Here is a 27136-nt window from a genome sequence, read left to right as displayed (position 1 = left end):
ATTTTATATCCTCTCTACTTCGACCATCATCAGTTATTTTGCTCCCTAAATAGCAAAACTCCTTTACTACTTTAAGTGTCTCATTTCCTAATCTAAGCCCCTCAGCATCACCCGATTTAATTTGACTACATTCCATTATCCTCGTTTTGCTTTTGTTGATGTTCATCTTATATCCTCCTTTCAAGACACTGTCCATTCCGTTCAACTGCTCTTCCAAGTCCTTTGCTGTCTCTGACAGAATTACAATGTCATCGGCGAACCTCAAAGTTTTTACTTCTTCTCCATGAATTTTAATACCTGCTCCGAATTTTTCTTTTGTTTCCTTTACTGCTTGCTCAATATATGGCCTATTATATTCTATAAACAAAAATGATCCATTGGACTGGGTGGGCAGCAATCTGATGTTGTTTGCTGATGATGCTGTGGTGTACGGGGTGATATCGAAGTTGAGTGGCTTTAGGACCATACAAGATGACTTAGACAAAATTTATAGTTGGTCCGATGTATGGCAGCTGGCTCTAAATGTAGATAAATGTAAATTAATGCGGACGAGTAAGAAAAACTAACCCCTAATGTTCGGATACAGCATTAGTAGTATCCTGCTTGACACAGTCATGTTCTTTAAATATCTGGGCGAAACGTCGCAAAGCGATATTGAATGGAACGAGCATGTGAGGATTGTGATACGGAAGGTGAATGGTCAACTTCGGTTTATTGGGAGAATTTAGTGCGGTTTTTGTGAAGGAGACGGCATATAGGGCGCTAGAGCGACGTTCTGCTCGAGTGTTTGGGATCAATACCAGGGCGGAATGAAGGAAGACATAGAAGCAATTCAGAGGCGGGATGCTACATTTGGAACCAGAGGTTGTAGAGAGTTTCAGGGAGAGCATAAGGGAACAACTGACAGGAATGGGGGAAAGAAATACAGTAGAAGAAGAATGGGTAGCTCTGAGGGATGAAGTAGTGAAGGCAGCAGAGGATCAAGTAGGTAAAAAGACGAGGGCTAATAGAAATCCTTGGGTAACAGAAGAAATATTGAATTTAATTGATGAAAGGAGAAAATATAAAAATGCATTAAATGAAGCAGGCAAAAGGGAATACAAACGTCTCAAAAATGAGATCGACAGAAAGTGCAAAATGGCTAAGCAGGGATGGCTGGAGGACAAATGTAAGGATGTAGAGGCTTGTCTCACTAGGGGTAAGATAGATACAGGAAAATTAAAGAGACCTTTGGAGAGAAGAGAACCACTTGTATGAATATCAAGAGCTCAGATGGCAACCCAGTTCTAAGCAAAGAAGGGAAGGCAGAAAGGTGGAAGGAGTATATAAGGGGTTTATACAAGGGCGATGTACTTGAGGACAATATTATGGAAATGGAAGAGGATGTAAATGAATATGAAATGGGAGATAAGATACTGCGTGAAGAGTTTGACAGAGCACTGAAAGACCTTAGTCGAAACAAGGCCCCGGGAGTAGACAACATTCCATTAGAACTACTGATGGCCTTGGGAGAGCCAGTCATGACAAAACTCTACCATCTGGTGAGCAAGATGTATGAGACAGGCGAAATACCCACAGACTTCAAGAAGAATATAATAATTCCAATACCAAAGAAAGCAGGTGTTGACAGATGCGAAAATTACCGAACTATCAGTTTAATAAGCCACAGCTGCAAAATACTAACGCGAATTCTTTACAGACGAATGGAAAACCTGGTAGAAGCGGACCTCGGGGAAGATCAGTTTGGATTCCGTAGAAATGTTGGAACACGTGAGGCAATACTAACCTTACGACTTATCTTAGAAGAAAGATTAAGAAAAAGCAAACCTACGTTTCTGGCATTTGTAGACTTAGAGAAGGCTTTTGACAACGTTAACTGGAATACTCTCTTTCAAATTCTGAAGGTGGCAGGGGTAAAATACAGGGAGCGAAAGGCTATTTACAATTTGTACAGAAACCAGATGGGAGTTATACGAGTCGAGGGGCATGAAAGGGAAGCAGTGGTTGGGAAGGGAGTGAGACAGGGTTGTAGCCTCTCCCCGATGTTATTCAATCTGTATATTGAGCAAGCAGTAAAGGAAACAAAAGAAAAATTCGGAGTAGGTATTAAAATTCATGGAGAAGAAGTAAAAACTTTGAGGTTCGCCGATGACACTGTAATTCTGTCAGAGACAGCAAAGGACTTGGAAGAGCAGTTGAACGGAATGGACAGTGTCTTGAAAGGAGGATATAAGATGAACATCAACAAAAGCGAAACGAGGATAATGGAATGTAGTCAAATTAAATCGGGTGATGCTGAGGGGATTAGATTAGGAAATGAGACACTTAAAGTAGTAAAGGAGTTTTGCTATTTAGGGAGTAAAATAACTGATGATGGTCGAAGTAGAGAGGATGTAAAATGTAGACTGGCAATGGCAAGGAAATCGTTTCTGAAGAAGAGAAATTTGTTAACATCGAGTATAGATTTAAGTGTCAGGAAGTCGTTTCTGAAAGTATTTGTATGGAGTGTAGCCATGTATGGAAGTGAAACATGGACGATAACCAGTTTGGACAAGAAGAGAATAGAAGCTTTCGAAATGTGGTGCTACAGAAGAATGCTGAAGATAAGGTGGGTAGATCACGTAACTAATGAGGAGGTATTGAATAGGATTGGGGAGAAGAGAAGTTTGTGGCACAACTTGACTAGAAGAAGGGATCGGTTGGTAGGACATGTTTTGAGGCATCAAGGGATCACAAATTTAGCATTGGAGGGCAGCGTGGAGGGTAAAAATCGTAGAGGAAGACCAAGAGATGAATACACTAAGCAGATTCAGAAGGATGTAGGTTGCAGTAGGTACTGGGAGATGAAGAAGCTTGCACAGGATAGAGTAGCATGGAGAGCTGCATCAAACCAGTCTCAGGACTGAAGACCACAACAACAACAACAACGTTCGAACAACACACAAGTGTTACGGAGATGCTTCAGGAACTCAAATGGGAATCCCTGGAGGCAAGGCGACGTTCTTTTCGAGAAAAACTATTGATAATATTTAGAGAACCGGCATTTGAAGCACCCTCTAACCACGATAGTTGCTTGCTGACACACTGCCATGCCTCCACGTCGACCGCCCTTACGGCTCTGATTCCATACAATGGACTGACACACACCCGCCATTTCCCTACTATGAGTTACGTCGGCGTTTGAGGGTCACATCATCGTCTGGTTCCATTTCAAGACCAGCAACAATGCTCCAAAGCGACCAGTATACATTTTTGTGTTTAGTCATGGAGTACATATTTTTTACACGGCGCTTATTTTACATGTGAGACGGCAAATTGCTGTAGTGAGTAATGCCCCTCCTTCGGCAACCAGTCACGAACTGTAGACAGTAGTTATCTCCACCTGCAGACATATCACAGATGATTGTGTACTGTTTTTCGAAGTAGTGCCACTAACGTTGATGCGGCAGGAAAGTCTTTACTACGTAACAAGATCTGGTTACAAACACTTGCCTCATACGCAGTGCTCTTTTAAGACCTTGTAACGCCCGAAATATTCATTCTGACTACTGTTACCATCTGCATTTTGTGTGTGTGTGTGTGTGTGTGTAATAGTTCTCAAATTATATTCAATCTCTCATGATTTTTCTGTTTCTGGCAAGGACCTGCTGTTGAGGGAGGCAAATGTGATAACTTAAGAGTTATCTTCTTCATTTATTACAACTGTATGCAAGAAATGTATTCGCAAATTGTGAGTAGGATTATAAGTTCGTTGGACCAGTTATTAGACGCAGATGAAAATTTGTGCCAGACCGGAACTCGAAACCTGATTTCCCATTCATCGCTAGCAATCACCTTTACAACTTCGGCTATCCAAGAACGGTCTCAGAACCAATACAAACTTCCACATGCCCTAGTGTCTCGTCCCATACAGCTCGCACGTTATGTGATCCACACACAGGAAGAGATTGTTTTGCTCGTCAATTTGCCTTTGTTTGCGTTATTGTAGCGTTTGTATTTTACGATGTATGTGTAGTTCTATGCAATGTCAGATGGCCGAAGTGGTGAAGACGACTGCTTGCGATAAGCGGGAAATCCAGTTTCGAGTCCCTGTACGACACGAATTTTTTTTGTTTCTAATAAATGTTACAACTTATGTATAACAGTATTTCCAATTTGCGAATACATTTCATGTGTTTAATATGCTTTTACATCGTCGAAAGTGATCGTTCTTTAGGAGACGTACGCCTTTCTGAAGGACATTTACGTCGAACTACACAGACATTGTAAAATACAGACACTGAAATAATAACGTGTCTGTTATTTTATGAGACGTGTCAATATTTGCGAGCCGACTGAGGTCTACTGTGGCAGATTGTGACAACGCGCTTCACTTTAGAATCAGGTGCTCGAGTACAGCTATTAGATTCTTCATAGTGATGGCGTCCATAGTTCCTTTCCAATTATTGAAAGTCCTTCAGTTCATCTATGCAATACTACAAAATAAGTGTTTATATTACTGCACACGTTTCGTTTTCTTGATAAAAAACGTTTTCAGTGGTCTAGAATGAAGCATTTTAACAATTTTCATTGGCTTTCTACGTCTAAAAACATTTCGGTACAAATACAGTATTTTTAGGTGTGGCTTTACTTACAACATCTCATTTGCGATTTTTGCTTACATGTACAAACTAGTCAACATTCCAGCCTTCTTAAATAGGAATATCATAGGCCAAACACAGTGGAAAAAGTTATCAGCACCATAAAAATTCTCACTCTGCGAGGTGCTGGGGCTAGCAGTGTATTTAACACTAAATTCTTCTAGAATCTTCATATGGAAATGATGCTCTAAGCCCCCACTTTTCTAACTCCGACTTATGCTGTTGCACATGGATTAAGAAGAAATGTGAACTGACTGTAATCGACCCTGCAAGTGGAGTAGAAAAGAGTGTGGCACCTGCTATAATTTAATTTGATAAAAATCAATTGTGATACAGGAAAGTTTCATTAATGTAGTGAGAAATGAAAGGGTTGGTTTACCGATCCACAGAATTAAAGTTCTGTCCAAAAGAACGATTTGATTTACTATGACAAAACTCAAAATAATAAACAAAACTCATGAAACATTTACAATACGTCAAATTGGATACTCTAATGCTGTGAAGGTGAAGTTGTCCATAAACTAGATTGTGACATTTATGACCGAGTGATATGTGGAGCCAATTCCTTGCAACTCAAATCTTAAGAGAAACACCCAGGCAACCCAACATTAATTGCTGCTGCAGTATTGAGAACTCAGACAATGAACACCCAAGACAGAACCACGTTAGAAAAGACGGGAACAGGCGCGCTCTGCTGAGCTCTGATTGCGACATAGCAAAAATTCCTTAATTTGCCGGTGCTGCGGACATACATTACCAAGCTGTCCTCTCAACTGCAAGAACACGATCTGGTATACCGGAGGCGATGGCTGGTTGCTTTGACGTCCAGTCGTGGTGATGATAATGTCGCGAGTATAGCCCGAAACAAATTATCCTGGTCTGGTTGTTCCAGGCTAAAGACTTCTAGCAACACAAATACGCCTCTGAGGGAGATGAAGAAGGCTCGCTACACAATCACTGACGATACAGTGAGTGATTTTAACAAGCGAAGTCACACAGTAACTCTGATACAGTCAACTTTAGCCAAAACTGCTCAAGACGGACAACATAGGCCGCTTGTACGCAGTGCGCTCAATTGCCAACTGTACTTGGAAAGTTACGTTGAAGTCGAAACTTCAGCAACTTCGTCAAACAGTTACAATTAAATGAATTTATATTAGACAGCCAACGGAAGGCAGGTTGTCCAGAGCAGCGAGAGCTCAGTCTTGTAACCTACTCCAACAGGCGAGACCCGAATCTCTCAAGAGCACCAGTACAAGCCGAACACAGAACATTTCCGCCCCCAAGACAGTGGTTGTGGATAAAAGTTCCAATCAGCAACTCGAAAACCGGCGGGAAATTCCCCTCTATTGCCGACGCAGTACTATTCCACCAATGGAGATACTTGGCGCCAATTTTTGCGCCGATTTTGCTACGTCACGGAGCTATTCCCTGGGCAAGCCAATCACAGTTATGATTTTGCAGAAAACGCTGGAATTTGCCCGCCAAGACTGCCTGGGAACACAAGTCATTCCCACGCCTCGTTGGTAGCCCGCCAGAAAGTGTTTTCACTAAGTTTCTGTGAAGTAACGGAATCTCTAGCCCAGCCGCTCCGTCAGGCCCCTCTGGGCGTGTTGCCCCCGCTCTTATGACAATGTCGGCGTCTGGAAAGCATCCACTCGACTCCCTCACACCCGTCGGCTTAACCCTTTCAAGATCAGCAGAACCCGCGTGTCACCAGACCACCCGGGTGACGAGAGACGCTGCGTGGGAAGTTCGCGTGTGAAGGAATAGCGACTTTTCACCGCATGCAATTAGAGAGGAAAATCGAATTACTCAGAGTAAGACAGAAATATGAGAGGGGGCTCATTACCCCTTCCCCTACTTTTCATTCACTGTTCTCTACCTTTACTCGTCTTTGTTAGCCTCCCCTTACTTACTCTCCATTTAGATCTTCAACTCCCACACTGTTACTTCACTTCACATTCATATTAAATAAATGCATATTAACATAATTAAAACGACACATGTGACAAGCACAGTTCTAGATAACCATTTTAGATCAGGTGAAAAGCAAAACTAGCGGCTATGTAGGCAACACTAAACACACAAATAGCACGCAAAGATACTTAAAACAAGGAGTATCCCAATAAGTACTAGTGGTGCTATAATGTGCAGTATTTTGCAAGCTGTGCTGCAAACCAATGAGAAATTATTCAAATAACGTATCAAACGATGAAATGTCTCAAAAATATGCATATTTCCTGATGCAAGTGGAACTCGGATAGAAAATGTCGTAATTAAAAACTGCACCTCAAAATTTTTTACAATGACCTGTTTTGGGTAAAAAATTGTAAATATGTTTCATTCCATAAAGCCGACGACGTTTTGTAACAATAAAACGAAACATGTATGGTATATAAAAACGAATTTTCTAGGAGATGCACTGATGGATTGTAAATTCTCCTAACAGACATTTGATTTTAGGCAAAAGCTGACAAAGACTGCAGAATTAAAAATTCTTCAAAGATTTGTAAACACTAAAAAATTCAGCGACACTGTGATCACACTAAATGTGTAGTTTTAAGTGTCTGTGGGAAACACGTTACTTCCTATGAAGCAGACAGTCATGCCTCCTAGATTAGGCGTTCAACTCTGCACATGTGTCTTGCAATCCGCACACGCTGCAGTCGTACATGTCTGGTGGTGACTGTCCGTGGGAGACACATTAATGGCCGTCAAGTTCACAAATCTGCCTGCAAGACGCGGCGTGCATTTTGCGACTTACTCGTACTGGTGACGAGTTTCCGTGGGACACGCATTACTCGCTGTCAAGCTGATACTACTGTTTGCAAGGGATTGTGTGGAACCAGTGGCGGCTCGTGAGTGTACATTCTGGATGTTCACCAATTTTTAGATTCAGATAAATATGAGAGTGTGAAAGTAACAGCATTTGCTGTATAACAGTTACGCTTATCAAAGTATTTATACAACTACAGCCACAGCCAACAACAACAGCAATAATAATAGTAACAATAATAATAATAACAATAATAATATGTGTAGCTTGCCTGAAAATTTTTTTTTAATTCTGTTGTTTTGTACACAATTAAGTAGAGTTTAAGCAAGAACTAAATAATGTTTAAGGTTTCGCTACTCTCCGTTTCGCATTTTTGTGTAAATGGGAGTTCTCGCGTTTTTTGTTTTTTCCGAAAAACATATCAAATCCCTAACACATGTATATGTATTAGTCAACGAATTAACTTCCAGGCTGAAAATCAGACGTTCTTACATAGCAACCAAATAACTTACGCTTATTACACACTTCTTTGTCAAATGTTCGCTTGTAGTCACACTCATTTGATTTCATCACTTTCTCAGTCAATGGGTCTGGCCTTTGCGGCTAACTTTTCTTGGTAATTTTCTTTCCTGTTAATGCTTAAGAGAGATTCGACAGAGTTCATGTTGACACTGCACGCGGAAGCTGATTCCTGCTCAATAAACAACCAAAACCAAACAGAAACTACCGTTTGTGGAAATGATTAAATTCAAATTGTACTGTCTGCTAACATGGCCACTTAATTGGAATACAAATGAGGCGCTGAGATTCGTAAGGGCCAAAAGCAAACTGTCGTTGATCCCACATTTAAGTCAATGTCAGAGAAACCAGTGGGACAGCTTGTCATGAATGTTCATATATACATTGTAGGCACACAGCACAGATAAACCTAATCCACCATGAAATCAACAGACATCAGAAGCATGAATAAATGCTGCAGTCTCACAATCAACAGTGAGTTGCTTAATGTTTCTCAGTACCTCAAATGGATTACTGATGATATAATCCTAAACTTAATGCACTATATCTCATTCAGAATCCCACAAAATAGGTTTTTCTATCAGTATAGCTATATCAGGTACGTCGTCTGTTGTATATTGTTCTATAGTGGAGTTCAAATAACATGTTCCACACCCAGGAGGACCCCTCTTTCGTGGGTCTATGGAATGAATAATTAATCTAATCTACTGAAATGCAAACGAAGTATTGACTTCGAAGATCCTTTCAACTTGACGAACAAAGAAAAACGCAAGAAGATTATTTAGGAATCTTATTTATAGGTAGTTACCATTTAATTATGAGATACGCCACAACAGATCGACTGAGAGAGAAGTGGATGAAATTTTTTGAAACTGCGCTGTACTAGTAGGAAGAAGTATAATAATGACGAAACAGTCCGAGCAAGACATCTCGTACTGCGTCTACGGTCAGGATTTTAATAGACTATATTAATTACGGACCCAACAGACGTACATGTTGAGAAGATGTTGGCTTTGAATAAAACAATCATTAATGGCGCGCTTTCCAACACAGTACCCTGCACCCAGTCAAGCTCACACTTTTCGAGAACAAATGCCCTAAATCTAAATTCCTGTCACGGAACATCGCATAGACTAGTGTGGTCCAGATTACTGTTCCATTAAATAGCCTTTGGTCTTTTGTACTCTTAACCATGGTATTTAAGTCTATTGTGTGGATTATTCAATTTCAGTAGTACGTTTTACTGTAAAATCCGAAGCAGAGATGAGATACGAGAAAAATTGCTCTGGAGGATCTAATTAAATTTCCCTCTGAAGAGGCTAGCGTAGGGGAACCACGTGAAAAATGAGGAAAGCTAATGAATGTAACGAATAATTTAGTCACTCTCATCTTGCCAAGCACTCGGTATGAACTATTTAGCATAGCTGGGAAATTAACTTCATTCATGAGCGAATATCTAGGAGCTCTACATGTGGGTTGTTCGCATCACTTCACCACAAAAAGTTTAACACAAATTCATATATTTTGATGCCGGAGTTACCACCTGCAGTACATCATGAATATGTTAAGATCAGCACAATGAAAAAGTTTAATATTATCCAACACAGTTGTCCGAAATTAAGATGTATACAGTAAAAGTAAACCCATGCCCTCTGCAGCAGTCTATACTATCACGCACATATATGTGTGCGTCTGTGTGTGTGTGAGAGAGAGATAGAGAGAGAGAGAGAGTGGGCGTGTCCGTATGTACGTCAGTTGTAGTTGGGATTAAAACGGATGTTGTGGAAGTTACTAAATTTAACTTCTAGTATATATGCCTTACACTGCGTCAAGAATTCAACGGTGGTAACGTAGTTTTCACGCGTATAAAACTGAAACGATCTGCTGATTTACGTGAATATTATATGCTTTGAAGCATGTTCTCTTATGTTTCGCAGATTCGGAACTATCTTCTTCCAGTAATTTTAGATATGTTTTCAGATATTCTCGAATGTTCTCGAAATTTTTGCAGTATTCTCGTTTGTTCTGAAATCAGAAATTTGATATTTTAGAATGAACTCAGTGTTCTAGAATGAACACTAATGTTCTGGAATTGGAAATATTCAAGACAGAAGTTTCAGTTTCAGAGAGTATATGCTGCGAGTTTCGGCTGAATTACATCAGTAATAAGAAAAAATTCAAATTGAATACTTAGTTGAGAATTTCAGGAAAGTGGTAAACGTGATGTTTAGTACTTGAGTAATTCAAGCCTACACGTAAAGGAGCGTTTTTATACGATCTCGAGAGAAACCGTGGAATGACGAATCAGTAAGGAAAGATGAAGCAGAATAGCACCGAGAAATACGACTTGTTTAAGGACGAGAATATTATCAACAAATGAGAACATGTTGTAATGATATAAAACATGGAAACATCGTCTAGTTGCATCTTTTTTACAACTTGCAGATAATGTTCAATGAAAAGATTAAAAGACTATTTTATATGTTCACTCAAATAATTCGTATGAGATGGCGTTGGCTTCCGTTGACCTCCACGCGGCACAGGAGGTGCAGATATTTATATAACAAGAAGTAGAAAAAAAGGATCGTACGAAACGAATCACCACAGCGCTTTTACGTACAGTTTCTTTTATCATCTTGTACTCCGTATTCTCCAAACGGACATGTAGCGTACAAAAAATTTTTATTTGAGTTGCACATTTGAAGGATTCTTTTAACAAATCTGTTTGAGATATTTATTTGGCATTCCTCACCAGTTTACTGGGTAAGTTAATTCTTTAATATAAATCGCTGTTTTCAATTATTATTCAATATTTACTTAGAAAGCAAGGATTGGTGGATATACGCAGAAAATGCAATTTTAAATGTCACGTTTCAAATATTTCTATTGCCATTTTCAGTAATGATTCTCAAGATTACATTGTGCAGTCTGTGAGGAGCCGCAGGGATTGAGAGATTTGATGCGTAATCTGGAGGAATGAGATTTAGATCTCCATCCGTCCGCTCTGATTTAAGTTTTCCGTAATGTCTCTAAATCATGAAAGCTGGGACGGTTCTGTTGAATTAGATATGACCGACTTGTTTTCATATAATTGTCCGAAGACTCGTTTATCCAGCTCTCTGTGCTATCGTATCCTGTACAAGCCTTTTCATCTCCAAATAACTTCTGCAACCTACGTCTTTCTAAATCTGCTTTCTGTATTGATCTCTTGATGTCCATCACGGTTTTTACCCTCCGTGCTTTTCTCCAATGCTAAATTGGTGATACCTTGATGTCTTAGAGTGTGTTGTATCAACCGATCCCTTCTTTTACAGGAGTTGCGTCACAAGTTTCTTGTCTCCCCAATTCTACTCAGTGCCTCTCCTCAGCAGTCTCCTGTAGCACCTCGTTTCAAAAGCGTCTATTCTCTTCTTGTCTAGACTGTTTATCGTCCATATTTCACTTCCATACATGGCAACACTTCAAATACCTTTAGAGAAACCTTCCTAATACCTAAATCTATATTCGATGCTAGAAAATTTCCCTTTTTCGGGAAAGCTTTTTGGCCATAGCCAGTCTATATTTTATACCTTCCTTACTAAGACCATAATCAGTTATTTTACTACCCAACCAGCAAAACTCCACTACCAATTTTAGTATCTCGTTTCCTAATCTAATTCCCTTAGCTGGTTTAATTTGAGTAGATTTCATTATCCTTGTCTTTTGTTGATGTTCACCTTGTATCCTCCTTTCAAGATGATGGCCATTCCGATCAGCTAGTCTTCCACGTGATTTGCCGTCTCTGACGGAATTACAATGCCATAACCAAACCTCAAGGTTTTTATTTCTTCAGCCGGCCGCGGTGGTCTAGCGGTTCTGGCGCTGCAGTCCGGAACCGCGGGACTGCTACGGTCGCAGGTTCGAATCCTGCCTCGGGCATGGGCGTGTGTGATGTCCTTAGGTTAGTTAGGTTTAAGTAGTTCTAAGTTCTAGGGGACTTATGACCTAAGATGTTGAGTCCCATAGTGCTCAGAGCCATTTGAACCATTTATTTCTTCTCCCTAAAATTTAATTCCTACTCCAAATTTTTCTTTGAGTTCCTTTGTTTTCATCTACTGCTCAATTGTTTGTGTTCGCTCTTAAGCGCCCAGTCGTCGCATGACTATAAATATAAATCCCCTTTTTTCAATAATTTGAAATGGCTCTGAGCACTATGGGACTCAACTGCTGAGGTCATTAGTCCCCTAGAACTTAGAACTAGTTAAACCTAACTAACCTAAGGACACCACAAACATCCATGCCCGAGGCAGGATTCGAACCTGCGACCGTAGCGGTCTTGCGGTTCCAGACTGCAGCGCCTTTAACCGCACGGCCACTTCGGCCGGCAATAATTTGAAAATTTGACCGATAGTCTGTACATTCGAAACCTGTTAAGGATTACATGCGTAAGAATTCAGTACATTTAAGAAAAGGCTAAGAGTACTTTGTAAATCCAAGGTGATCTCTGTTGTGTATTCACGACATTCTGTTTTCTTCTGTTGTTTTCATTACTCTTAAAAAAATGGCTCTGAGCACTATGGGACTTAATTTCAGAGGTCATCAGTCCCCTAGAACTTGGAACTACTTAAACCTAACTAACCTAAGGACATCACACACATCCATGCCCGAGGCAGGATTCGAACCTGCGACCGTAACGGTCGCGCGGTTCCAGGCTGTAGCGCCTGCGGCCGGCATTAAAGTTTTGTGAACTCCTCTCGGACTTGTATGAGTCCTTGCGTTGTGATGGAGAGGGAGAAGTCGATTTGTGTTATTTGTAACAACAAACGCGCTGAAGTCGGTTGTTCAGTTTTCTGATGGTACCACAATACATGTCAGACTTGATCATTGCACCACGAGAGAGGACATGAAAGAGAATAACCCTTTCGGAGTCCCAGAAGACCGTCACCATGATGCTGCCGGCTGAGGATGCGTCTTTGAACTTTTTCTTCGGCGGAGACGTGATTTGGCGACGCTCACTGGATTGCCGTTCTGTTTCCCGTTTGAAGTGATGGAACCATGTTTCATCACCTGTGACGATGGTCGACAGAAAATTGTCACATCAGCCCCGTAACACGCAAGCAACTCTGTACAGATGGTCGTTCGTTGCTCTTTATGGTCTTCTGTCAGGCGGCGAGGAACCCACATTTGAGTATCTCAACTGGTGGACGACTATGTCAGCACTACCAACAGAGTTGTCCAGCTGTGCATCGAGGTGTGTGACTGTGATCCATCGGTCATCCCGAATGAGAGTGTCCGCACGTCCCAGCGTCGCCGCTGTGTATGGCCGACCGGCACGCGGGAGATCGGACAGGTTTGCACCATCTTGCTGCGATGATGACAGACGCCTCGCCCAACGACTTACCGTGCTTTCGTTCACTGCCAGGTCTTTGTAGACATTCTGCAAGCGCCACTGAATATCTGCGATGTTCTGGTTTTCCGCCAAAAACATTCAGCTTCCTGCTTCGAACACAACTCCGTTCAGACGCCATTTTGAAGGTAACGTATAGCGCCGCCACCTGTCGGAACTTCATGAAACTATAGGGGCTGAAGTGGGAATATTCCACGACGTCCCACAACAAATTCCGCATTTGTCAACCGAAACTGGTCGACAAAAAGAAGTTGCATTACTTTTTGAACGGCCGAAGTATAAAGTTTCTCTTTGAAGAGCCACGGCGACGTGCATGTATACGTCGTGTCTTAAAAATAACTGTACTCTTGTGCCTTCAGCACGGTCATTACTTCCATCAGAAATATTTCTCACGTCGTACAGACTCTTCGACAGAGTGAGACTGCATACAGTATTTTAGTACAAAATTTTTGCTGGTGAGAAATCCACAACTGTCATATGTGATGTTCGTGATTAAAACATCCGCTACACTTGTCCAGCTATTTATGACTGAAGTCATTACGCTACCACGTTTCCGGGACCCAGCTCCATCTTCAGGTGTATATATGAATAGTAGGTCGAAGCGTTCATGTCGAAGCTAACTCACAAGGTTTAACACCTGCCATAAAATCTGATGAGCCTTTTACGGCACGGGTGTTCCATTGTAAATTAGCTTATAAATGGGGCGCTTTGTGCTTTTCAGAGAAGTTAGACTGAAATCAGTTTTTCACCCATGGCATCAATAATCGCTCTAATGTATATGTGCGTAACATCGTATCAGATCATATCAGATCAACATCTTTGCATAACACTAAATCTTTTTGCGTCTCCTTCTCCACTTCAGCCAGACGTCTGTGTAACAAAGTTGCGACAGCTGGGCTTTGAATCGGCGTCCACTGTGTGTTGGCTGCAGCAAACGGGTGTCCAGCCGCATGTTGTATGAGCTGCTGGTCAAGTTAACGTTCTCCAAGCTCCGCGCCACTGGGGATCGTTGGCGCCAGCAACCCACCACCACCAGCTATCCGTGCAGAGGCGGCGTCCTCTTGACGCAGAACCGAGGTAGAACGGTGTGCCGAGCCGTACTGAGGAAAACGTTGATACCGACGCAACATCGCCAGCGCGAACCGGCCTGTGTTCACCGACCACCTTTTATCCCTCTCAGTCGGTGGGGTTCCGGTTGAAGCCACCGCGGATTTTCTCATTTCGTGGCATATATACAGTACTACGAGAGTGTGTGTAAAAAAAAAAAAAAAAAAAAAATTGCCGGAATTATTATTTTTTGCATTTTAATGTGCCCGCGCTTGAGACTGGTGTTGGCAGTACCGGAAAGGTCTCATGTTGAGTGACGTAATATCATGCGCGTCAGTCGCCTGGCGGTACGCAGGGAAACTGTACGAGCGTGTTCACTGTACCCAACATGGATCTCTAGTTGCAGCAGCGCGCGTCAATTAAATTTTGCGTTCTTCTCGACAAATCTCCATCACGAACATCAGAAATGTTGCAGCAAGCTTACAAAGAGCTAATCGTGAGGAAAACAAAGTTTTTGAGTGGCATAAACGATTGCGGGAGGGTGAGAATGACCTTGCGGATGCTCCGCGCCCCGGAAGGTCCTCAATTTCTATGACCGAGACCAATGTCAATACAAATGGTGTCATGTTGAGGGAAGACGTCGTTTGTTGTTAACAAAGATTGCAGAGATTAAAAATATATCCTACAGATTAGCTAAAGACATTTTACGAAATGTTCGAGGGTGTAGAAAAGTTGCAGCAAGGTGGATATCTCGTGTGATCTGTGACGAACACATGGCTCACCGTATGGTGACGTGTGAGCAGTGGAAGGAAAGGCTTCAGCGAGAACCAGATTTGTTGGACAAGGTCCTGCCTTGCGATGAATCCTGGTTTCATCATTATGACCCAGAGACAAAGTAGGGAAGTGCCTAACACAAAGATCCTTCAAATCCAAGACCCAAAATGGCCAAAGTTCAACCAAGTGGAGGAGAAGTCATGCATCTTGTCTTCTTTGACAAGCAATACACTGTGTACGAACACGTGGTGGATGAGCAACGTACTGTTACTGCGAATTACTATTGTGAAAAATTGAAGGGGCCATTAATGAGGATAATTCCAACAAAAAGGTGATGAAGCCTTCGTCAGAATAATGCATTGGCTCATAGCGCCATCAATACTCAAAAACAATCACTGAATTTGGTGTTTCGGTGACGCCACATCCACCTCATTCACACGACAAGACAAATGGCTGAGGTCATGTGCACGGCCAGCCAAGGGCCGCCGAGGCGTCTCGAATTGCCTCGTCGCCTGGGTCGTACTTCAGAGTAAATGACGTGCTGTACATGCTGACCTGGCGGATACTGGCAAGCGTCTGGATTTCCACACGAGACCCCAACTTGAGCCCATGCCACTACAGTAACAGCATAGTAAGCCAAACTATTTCGTCGTGTGAGGATCAGAGGAACGTAACTCCATTTTAGCTACTTTACAGGAGGTTAAAAAAACGATATTTTAAGAAGTACATTTCGTTTTTCAATGACTAATACAAACTTTATTGAAAAATTTCCACACTACACATAAATACATTCAAAAATCTGTCAGATGATAATATATTTATAGAAATGGTTCTTACTGGACTACCGCTATTAATTTTTAATATAGAGATTTTACACTTTGGAGATACGCATTTGGTTTGCCAAAATATAACTCACAAATGTAATTTACTCATTAAGACAGATAGGGTACAGTAAAAGTAAAAACATATGAGCGGAATTTGTACCTACATCACCAATGAATGTTCACTTTCTAACTAACTTCATCACAACAGTTGCCACCACAGTATGAATCTCCAGCTATTTCTTCTTGAAGACTCTTGTAAAATGCGTGGTACTGTTCCCTGATAATTCCACTGCGGCGTAGATCCAGGAGGTATTTTACCTTCTCTTCCTGAAGTTTCAGTGCTCCATGGTATTTCGGTTCCAACTGGAAGATTGTATCGGAATTTCGGGATTTTCTGGAAACTGGCAAACTTCTGAATTGTTGATTATGGAAATGCTTGAAAAAGATATGATTAACATTAATTTTGCGATATTGAAGTTGCGTCACTTTAAGCCATTGTATTTGATTTCCTTCACTGTCAATTTTAGTATTCTTAAACTTTTCCTTCTGCATAGCACCAAAATCCAAAAAGTCCTTCTGGTCCATTGCAATGACTTCATACAGTCTTTGTTTTGTAGCAGTTTGAACAACAGTATACCACCCGGAAGGGTTATAAATACACTCCTGGAAATTGAAATAAGAACACCGTGAATTCATTGTCCCAGGAAGGGGAAACTTTATTGACACATTCCTGGGGTCAGATACATCACATGATCACACTGACAGAACCACAGGCACATAGACACAGGCAACAGAGCATTCACAATGTCGGCACTAGTACAGTGTATATCCACCTTTCGCAGCAATGCAGGCTGCTATTCTCCCATGGAGACGATCGTAGAGATGCTGGATGTAGTCCTGTGGAACGGCTTGCCATGCCATTTCCACCTGGCGCCTCAGTTGGACCAGCGTTCGTGCTGGACGTGCAGACCGCGTGAGACGACGCTTCATCCAGTCCCAAACATGCTCAATGGGGGACTGATCCGGAGATCTTGCTGGCCAGGGTAGTTGACTTACACCTTCTAGAGCACATTGGGTGGCACGGGATACATGCGGACGTGCATTGTCCTGTTGGAACAGCAAGTTCCCTTGCCGGTCTAGGAATGGTAGAACGATGGGTTCGATGACGGTTTGGATGTAACGTGCACTATTCAGTGTCCCCTCGACGATCACCAGTGGTGTACGGCCAGTGCAGGAGATCGCTCCCCACACCATGATGCCGGGTGTTGGCCCTGTGTGCCTCGGTCGTATGCAGTTCTGATTGTGGCGCTCACCTGCACGGCGCCAAACACGCATACGACCATCATTGGCACCAAAGCAGAAGCGAATCTCATCGCTGAAGACGACACGTCTCCATTCGTCCCTCCATTCACGCCTGTCGCGACACCACTGGAGGCGGGCTGCACGATGTTGGGGCGTGAGCGGAAGACGGCCTAACGGTGTGCGGGACCGTAGCCCAGCTTCATGGAGACGGTTGCGAATGGTCGTCGCCGATACCCCAGGAGCAACAGTGTCCCTAATTTGCTGGGAAGTGGCGGTGCGGTCCCCTACGGCACTGCGTAGGATCCTACGGTCTTGGCGTGCATCCGTGCGTCGCTGCGGTCCGGTCCCAGGTCGACGGGCACGTGCACCTTCCGCCGACCACTGGCGACAACATCGATGTACTGTGGAGACCTCACGCCCCACGTGTTGAGCAATTCGGCGGTACGTCCACCCGGCCTCCCGCATGCCCACTATACGCCCTCGCTCAAAGTCCGTCAACTGCACATACGGTTCACGTCCACGCTGTCGCGGCATGCTACCAGTGTTAAAGACTGCGATGGGGCTCCGTATGCCACGGCAAACTGGCTGACACTGACGGCGGCGGTGCACAAATGCTGCGCAGCTAGCGCCATTCGACGGCCAACACCGCGGTTCCTGGTGTGTCCGCTGTGCCGTGCGTGTGATCATTGCTTGTACAGCCCTCTCGCAGTGTCCGGAGCAAGTATGGTGGGTCTGACACACCGGTGTCAATGTGTTCTTTTTTCCATTTCCAGGAGTGTGTTAACATTTTTTGCAGCGCTCTCTATACGGGCAATGACTGAATCACACTCCATTAAAGAGTGGCCAGGCTCAAAGAAGCACTGCTGTATCACCGGGATGTTCAATGTTTGCATGAAGGAACATGGTACTCATGTTGACATTTCGGTTCTGTCCACCACAAGTGTCGGAGAATAAAACAACTGGACAGCCATCTGCAATCTTCTGGAGTTCTTGAAATACACATGATGCTACTTCAATTAAGCCGCATTTAGCCACACCTTCATGCCACATGTAATTTCTAGCTTTCCTGGTAACAGTATTGTATACTGTGAGGTTGTATACCGCCAGTCTTCTTTTGTAAAAAATGGCTTTAGTGCTATGTGTGGACAATATCTCACAGCTTCTAGGTGAAACTCCAGCAAATGTCATTCTCCTGCTTTGGCCCGCTCCTTCAATTTTAGTATCCTAGCAGCCTCCTTTCTCTTTACGTGTTCTGAGTGCTGGTCTTTCTGTGCCTCTTGATTTTCTTCAGAGAGATTTTGAAAGCGATAGCAGTGGTCACATACATCTTTTCTTGGTACATGAAAGCCTAAGTTAAACTTTTTATTGAATATTTCTGTGTAAAGCCAATATTTTTCAGCAGTAACCTGTTCCTTTTCGCAACGTTTCTTATATAGTTCGTGCATTATTTGTATATTCAAATGTCCTGGTAAGAACTGTCGCACAGTGCTCTGTCGGCAATAATGCGATGGAATGGTAGGAAATGATTTTATATGATTCCTTATTCTCTCCCTTGCCTCGTCGGATCTCCTTATACCTGGACGATGATGACCCCTCTTGTCAACAGACAGACTTATGTTGCTGCTGTCCCTTTTCTTCTGTATATATCGCACAAATGTTTCTGGTATATTAAAAATGCTAAGAAAAAATCTTAGACACACTTGAACTTCACTACCATTTTTCAGGAGAACGTACTTCTTTGTGACATTTCTTCGAAACTGCGCACCTGCAGAACGTGACCTTGCTTTAGGTACCATCTTAATAAGTGGAGCTAAATACTGTCGCTGCTTTTCTAAATCGTTCATCATCCAGAATCCTTGGAACATCTGCCTCCCTTCAGTCTCGCTGATGTTCTCGCTACACTTTCTCGGGCATTTGGAACAATCCTTGTACTTAAATGTTCTGGCTGGTACTTCTTTATTAGCAGTTGATTTGTACGCCTTTCCTGACTGCCTATTCATTTTTCTTATGTTCTTTTTCCCTTGTCAGTGTTCTTACTTCTTTTCCTCGTTTTATTTTCCTTACCAACTTCATTTCCTCTGTCAGATTGCCCATGTTCTTGGTCATTAGACTCAACGGTCCTGGATTAACTTCTTCCTGTTGAATGTTCATTAACATCACAAAACCTTTGCCCACACAAATTGAAGAATCAGGACTGAATAGCTGATTCGTCCGTGAACCTGGATTTCCGTATTGTATCTCCTTTGCGACATTGCCTAGAAAGGAGAAAATTATATTACTGACGTCAGTGTCTTATCTAGCACAATATACCACATTAATCAACTATGAATCTTACAGTCCCATTGTATTTTAAAAATTATAACGTGCGATAATTACGACAAAATGTACCACTTCATCCAAAGACAATAAATGTGGCCCTAGCTCTATTGAAATGCACATGTGTTATTATTTTAGTAACATCGCAGTTAGAAGTAGAAATAAATCAGAATGTAATTAAGGACCACTAAGAAAATGCGTACACACAACCGTATTCAAACAATAGTCCCAGTATATGTATTTTGTTTGTCAAATAATTTGTGACTAAGAAATTAGTATTTGAAATGTTAAACAAGACCCACGGATTATCAGTTTGCTTACCGAGGTTTTCTAAATATAGTTGCAGTTTCTGTTGAACTGCAGCTCTCCTTTTCTTTGGCCTCGGTGATGGTGATGGTGATGATGATGATGATGAATCCATGCTGTTTTCGGGTATGTAACCATCGGATGAACCCGAACTAAGCACTTTGAAATCATTGCAATCTTCTTCAGTTAACTCTTGCAGTCGTTTCACTTCGGAACAGTTTTGTATTGCAGACGAGATTTCACCATTTTTTTCTTCTGCTTCTGTAATTTCTGCAATACGGTATACAAACAATGAATGGGAATCAAGTCAATCAAACTAACGATCTGTGTCTCCGTGGATGATTATCTCATAGATAAAATTAATAGTAATTCATCTTACCTTCGTCGGATGTAGAATTACTTTCACTGCGGTAGTTTTGCATCATTACCTCAACCATTCTCCTTCCTCGTGAAGTCATTTTTTATCTTAACAGAGAGCGCACGCTAACAACAACCTCTTCACAGTGAATACCACACGAAACATTGACGTGACAATGACAGCAACGTGACTGCGTTGACAATGCATTGTTTAGCGTTTCTCCGCAAGGGAAATACAACGGCTTGAAACCTCGTGTGTAAAGTGTTTGAAGAACTGATGAACAGACGAATGATTCAGCAGGGAGGCGTGATGCGAAGTTTCTACTTGGCGTCGCAAGCTTCGTTATTATCTGCTAATCAACATATAATACTCTTTCAGCACACAGGAAAATAGTGCACAAATGTAGCAAAATTGTATTATACAAAACAAGCAGATAATGGTAACTGCTGAATAAAAACGTATTTCCAAATTTACTTCATGAAGTAAGCAGTCAGAAGAACGTAAGGGCCCATACGTTTTGCTGATCCGAAAATAGAGATGCACTGACTCGAGACAGAAGAACGTAAGAGCCAATACGTTTATCTGTCTCTAAATTAAGCTCACAACTTGGAGATACGCAGCAGCTTATTCTCGCAACGAGAAGAGTTAGAGATACGCCGTTTTGAAACGACAAGGACCTGATTACCGTGGGGACATACGTTAAAAAAACCGCAAATCGCATTTTTTGGAAATACGTTCCTCTGACTCTCATACGACGATTTTTACATCCACACAACGGCCGGTTCGTGACGTCAGCAGACTGCTGCCTAACAAGCGAATCGTCCAGTCTGACCTGTCGAAACATACTCTAAGATTTTTTATACAGGAAGAAAACACCAAAATAAAGACTCTGTAAAAATTTTAGCTGCTAGGACGCACTGCAAGTACTTTTAAAAAATGGTGAAAATTGTCAAATTCGTAGCTCGGCAGGCGGCTGGAAAATGTACACCTCTACCGGACCTGTAGCTGACTGCACATGCACAACATGGCAGGCGCATACCCTTAGTTGATGGTACATGTGTAAACAGATAACACAACTTGGTGCGATCGTAATTTGTAAAGCGAATTTCAGTTTTCATTGATAATTTCTCTGAAACTCGTCTGCAGCTGCTTTACTCAAATCTGCGTATCATTGAATATCCATAACAATTACCAGTTCATTTTGTGGTAGCATAAGTGTTAACAATGTAGATAAAACTGAATATTCATTGCATTCAGCACTGAACGTTGAGAAGGGTGCAAACCCAGTTTTGATTCATAATGTCTAACTGTGCACTGTACAAATGGAAGAAAAACTTACACGAAGTATGAAATGTGCGCCAAAATTAAACTCGCAAAATTGTCAAAGAGAAGCTATCCAAAAGATTTACTGTGCAGGGTGGACACAACGTTCAGTAACCGTACATTAACAACCAAAATACACACCTAAAATTTTATACATAACATGAAAAAAAGCTCTTTAGAGGAGTTTTCTTGAGATATGAAACATACAGAGCTACTTGTGAGAGGCAGTGCACCGTTACCGATCGAGATCTACGAGACTGGGCCAGCCAAATCGCAATTGAGATGAACGTTTCTCATTTTTTCTTTCTGGTTAAGGAGATTCTGATTTCGTGAAAGAATTGCGAGCAAACCGCACATTTTCAGCAAAAAAGACATTCTCTTGGGCAGTCATTAATGCTGTGGCACATTCGTATAACAATGAAGCGTCAAAGCGTCAAAGAAACTAGTATACGCATGCGTATTCAAATAAAGAGATATGTAAACAGGCAGAATACGGCGCTGCGGTCGGCAACACTTATATAAGGCAACAAGTGTCTGGCGCAGTTGTTAGATCGGTTACTGCTGCTACAATGGCAGGCTATCAAGATTTAAGTGAGTTTGAACGTGGTGGTATAGCGAGCGCACGAGCGATCGGACACAGCATCTCCGAGGTAGCAATGAAGTGGGGATTTTCTCGTACGACCATTTCACGAGTGTACCGTGAATATCAGGAATCCGGCGAAACATCAAATCTCCGAAACCGCTGCGGTCGGAAAAAGATCCTGCAAGAACGGGACAGACGACGCCACAAGAGAATCGTTCAGCGTAGCAGAAGTGCAACCCTTCCGCAAACTGCTGCAGATTTCATTGCTGGGCCATCAACAAGTGTCAGCATGCGAACCATTCCATGAAACGTCATCGATATGTGCTTTATGAGTGCACGACACGAGGCTTTACGCCTCGCCTAGGCCGGTCAACACCGACAGTGTGGCCGGCCGAAGTGGCCGCGCGGTTCTGGCGCTGCAGTCTGGAACCGCGAGACCGCTACGGTCGCAGGTTCGAATCCTGCCTCGGGCATGGATGTGTGTGATGTCCTTAGGTTAGTTAGGTTTAACTAGTTCTAAGTTCTAGGGGACTAATGACCTCAGCAGTTGAGTCCCATAGTGCTCAGAGCCATTTTTGAACCGACAGTGTACTGTTGATGACTGGAAACATGTTGCCTGGTAGGACGGATCTCGTTTCAAAGGGAATGGAGACAACCTCATGAATCGATGGACCCTGCATGCCAGCAGGGGATTGTTAAAGTTTTTTGGGGCGTGTGCTGTTGGAGTGATATGGGACCCCTGATAATTCTAAAGACGACTCTGACACGTGACACGTACATAAGCATCCTGTCTGATCATCTGCATCCATTCATGTCCATTGTATATTCCGACGGACTTGGACAATTCCAGCAGGATAATGCGACACCCCGCACGTCCATAATTGCTACAGAGTGGCTCCAGGAACATTGTTCTGAATTTAAACACTTCCGCTGGACACCACACTCCCCAGAGATAAACATTATTGAGCATATATGGGATGCCTTGCAACGTGCTGTTTAGAAGAGATCTCCACCCCCTCGTACTCTTACGGATTTATGGAAATCCCTGCAAGATTCTTGGTGTCAGTTGCCTCCAGCACTACTTCAGACATTAGGTACTTCTGCATGCTCGCTGGTGCCCTACATCATATTAGGCAGGTGTTCCAGTTTCTTTGGCTCTCCAATGTACAACTGTGCCAGTGATGAGTATGAGTGGATTACTGTCTCCGCCGCGCGGGATTATCCGAGCGGTCTATGGACGCTGCAGTCATAGACTGTGCGGCTGGTCCCGGCGGAGGTTCGAGTCTTCTCTCGGGCATGGGTGTGTGTGTGTTTGTCCTTAGGATAATTTAGGTTAAGAAGTGTGTAAGCTTAGGGACTCATGACCTTAGCAGTTAAGTACCATAAGATCTCACACACATTTGAACGTTACTGTCTCCGCAGCTTTACATCTGTCTTCATGGACCTCAAGGAACATTAGGAGCAAAAATAAAAAAGGGTCTGTTTAGGGCCCAAAATCTTATAATCAGCCTATCAAAACCTGGAAAAATAGGAAAGAATAATTTTGAACATTTCATTCGAAATGATTTCTAGCCAATGACAAACTAATTATCGCTTTTTTTGGACTCTTGGCTTCCACATAACGATACTTCTGTCTTTCAGGAAGACGACTGAAAGACTGTTGATATAATTCAGATTCCATCTAGAACAACCAACATGACTCTATGAAGGATTTCTTCGACTGTGGAAAATGTTTTTAGGAAAACTGTGTGATAATATAATTTCTGAGAGCACCATTTCATTTGAGGTATATCATGAGAACAGTACTCTTAAAATTCAGGCACTTATGCGTTATCAGTTTGCATCGCCACATTTTACGAAGTGCTTTAAGTACGCTCGATATGCAACACAATAAGCAGAGCAACAGCCTTTGATTCTGTCTAAATAAAAGTATTAGTTACTGTGATGTGCCCGAAAGCATTATTTTTTTTTTTTTGTCAGGTGTGTCTGCTGTAGGTAAGGCGTTTGTTTTCCTCATCCGTACGAACTTAGCTTTCCTGTCACGTCTGCAGGTAATAAACAAGGAACTGTCATTATTATTAAAATATACATTTTATAGAAATTATCTTGAGAACTACACTGCATAAATTGTTATAAAATAATGCGTGTGCAAGAAATATTTAATTTCAATACATTAAAATCACAACTGGTGGAACCCATCTGCAATCAAACATTAAAAACTGCCTTGATTTATTTTCTTGTGTCTAGTCGCCTTTTGTAAGAATTACACGTGCAACAGTTTAGCTCTTGCTATGAAATGCCTCTTACTGAAAACATCGACGGTATGTGACATATTAGGTATTTCAAAATCGATTGTGTCACTCCGGTATTAGCACCGTGCAGTGCTACCCTCTCTTGTCACGGCCGACCGCGCGCTAGACATGAAGGGTTGTAGAAGCCGCTGTCATAAGCGGTCCTTCGTGCCGTCGAAACGAGGAACTTCAACAATTAAAAAAATACTTGTAGTGCGGCTTACCAGCTAAAATTTTGACAGTACATTTATTCGTTGTATTGTTCCTGCATACAAAATTTTAGGGTGGGTTTCGACCAGTCAGACTGGGCCATTTTCTTGTAAGATGTCGGAGTGGCGCCGACGTACGCTAGGAGCTTGTAGTGGGGAAGACTTGGTGTTGTTGGTTTGTTTAGCGCTAACGTCCACAACTTGTCCACAAATTGTTTAGCTGCAATCCTTCTTCTTTTCTACAAAAAATTTTTTTTGTCCTTTGGAATTTCTGCGGCCTCTCTGAATATCCTAGCAAAGTAATGATTACGTCTTGCTAAAACAATAGTGTTAGAGAAACGAATTTGGTGCTTCGCTGATCTCAGTGCATGATATGCTACTGCTGATTTTCCGCCACGCTTTCTATATTCCTGGACGTCAAAAATGGAAATTTGAACTTTTTGCTGTTTTTCAGAGTGAACTTTACATTAGAATTAATATTATTCAGAAAATTCAGAAATTTTGAGTTGTCAACAACGCAATTATGTTTCACAAAATTCATAACACATGGTTTATTGGCTTCTTTTATTGTACTATCGGTTTCAGTTATAAACCATCGTCTTGTACCTGTTTGGTCGTAACTGTAAGATCAGCCACAAATATCATTGCAATCATAAAAATGAAACGTAAACGACAAGGACAAACGCTTGTTGAACCGTGGTAGTATTCAGTTCTTTAGAAAATAAAAATTACAATCTCACCACAGTTATTTAAAGCAAATAGGAAGCCCGGGATCACTAGTGATGGACAAGCTTGCGATTGTCTTACAATTTTAATTTGACTCAAAACAATTTATAATAAACTTCAATTCGGATATTTGCCCTCTTACTGATGCAATATAAAAATCTTCACATTAATTGAATTACATAAACACGAATAAGAATCATATTTTGAGTCCGCAACGAAAATCATAGATAGTAGGCACGGTGAAATAATCAATCATAAACAATCGTTCTTGTTTAACCATATCTCAAAAGACTAGTAACACTATAAACTTCCAACCCAAAGTTACACAGCCACATAATACCAGAACTTCATTAAAAAATAAAGATGTTAAAGCTTAATAAAACTGAACTGCTCACATAAAGGTCCACAGTGAAACATGCTTATACTGAAAATGCAAAGTGGGCCAACAAAGGTCGCAAAACTGGCACACAGGAAAAATAACAAGTTGCACATTCATTAAAGATACACAAGTGATTAACATAAGTGTTAAATAAGAATGACTAGTAGTAAATCAACCAGTAAACTGAGTTACAGAAACGGTAATATTAGCAAAGTGACCTCACTTAACTAACGGACATGATGACTCAGAATCATTCCCAGATTGCATTTAACTTTAGAGAACAGCGTTAAGGCCCACAGTAGTATTTGGAAGCAATAACGCTACGACCGGCAGGCAATACGAGCGTTCACTCCCCATGGCTTGTATATACGCTCCTGGAAATTGAAATAAGAACACCGTGAATTCATTGTCCCAGGAAGGGGAAACTTTATTGACACATTCCTGGGGTCAGATACATCACATGATCACACTGACAGAACCACAGGCACATAGACACAGGCAACAGAGCATGCACAATGTCGGCACTAGTACAGTGTATATCCACCTTTCGCAGCAATGCAGGCTGCTATTCTCCCATGGAGACGATCGTAGAGATGCTGGATGTAGTCCTGTGGAACGGCTTGCCATGCCATTTCCACCTGGCGCCCCAGTTGGACCAGCGTTCGTGCTGGACGTGCAGACCGCGTGAGACGACGCTTCATCCAGTCCCAAACATGCTCAATGGGGGACAGATCCGGAGATCTTGCTGGCCAGGGTAGTTGACTTACACCTTCTAGAGCACGTTGGGTGGCACGGGATACATGCGGACGTGCATTGTCCTGTTGGAACAGCAAGTTCCCTTGCCGGTCTAGGAATGGTAGAACGATGGGTTCGATGACGGTTTGGATGTACCGTGCACTATTCAGTGTCCCCTCGACGATCACCAGTGGTGTACGGCCAGTGTAGGAGATCGCTCCCCACACCATGATGCCGGGTGTTGGCCCTGTGTGCCTCGGTCGTATGCAGTCCTGATTGTGGCGCTCACCTGCACGGCGCCAAACACGCATACGACCATCATTGGCACCAAGGCAGAAGCGACTCTCATCGCTGAAGACGACACGTCTCCATTCGTCCCTCCATTCACGCCTGTCGCGACACCACTGGAGGCGGGCTGCACGATGTTGGGGCGTGAGCGGAAGACGGCCTAACGGTGTGCGGGACCGTAGCCCAGCTTCATGGAGACGGTTGCGAATGGTCCTCGCCGATACCCCAGGAGCAACAGTGTCCCTAATTTGCTGGGAAGTGGCGGTGCGGTCCCCTACGGCACTGCGTAGGATCCTACGGTCTTGGCGTGCATCCGTGCGTCGCTGCGGTCCGGTCCCAGGTCGACGGGCA

This window comes from Schistocerca nitens, chromosome 8, assembly GCF_023898315.1.
Source record: "Schistocerca nitens isolate TAMUIC-IGC-003100 chromosome 8, iqSchNite1.1, whole genome shotgun sequence".
NCBI lineage: Eukaryota > Metazoa > Arthropoda > Insecta > Orthoptera > Acrididae > Schistocerca > Schistocerca nitens.
This window is presented reverse-complemented; position numbering follows the sequence as displayed.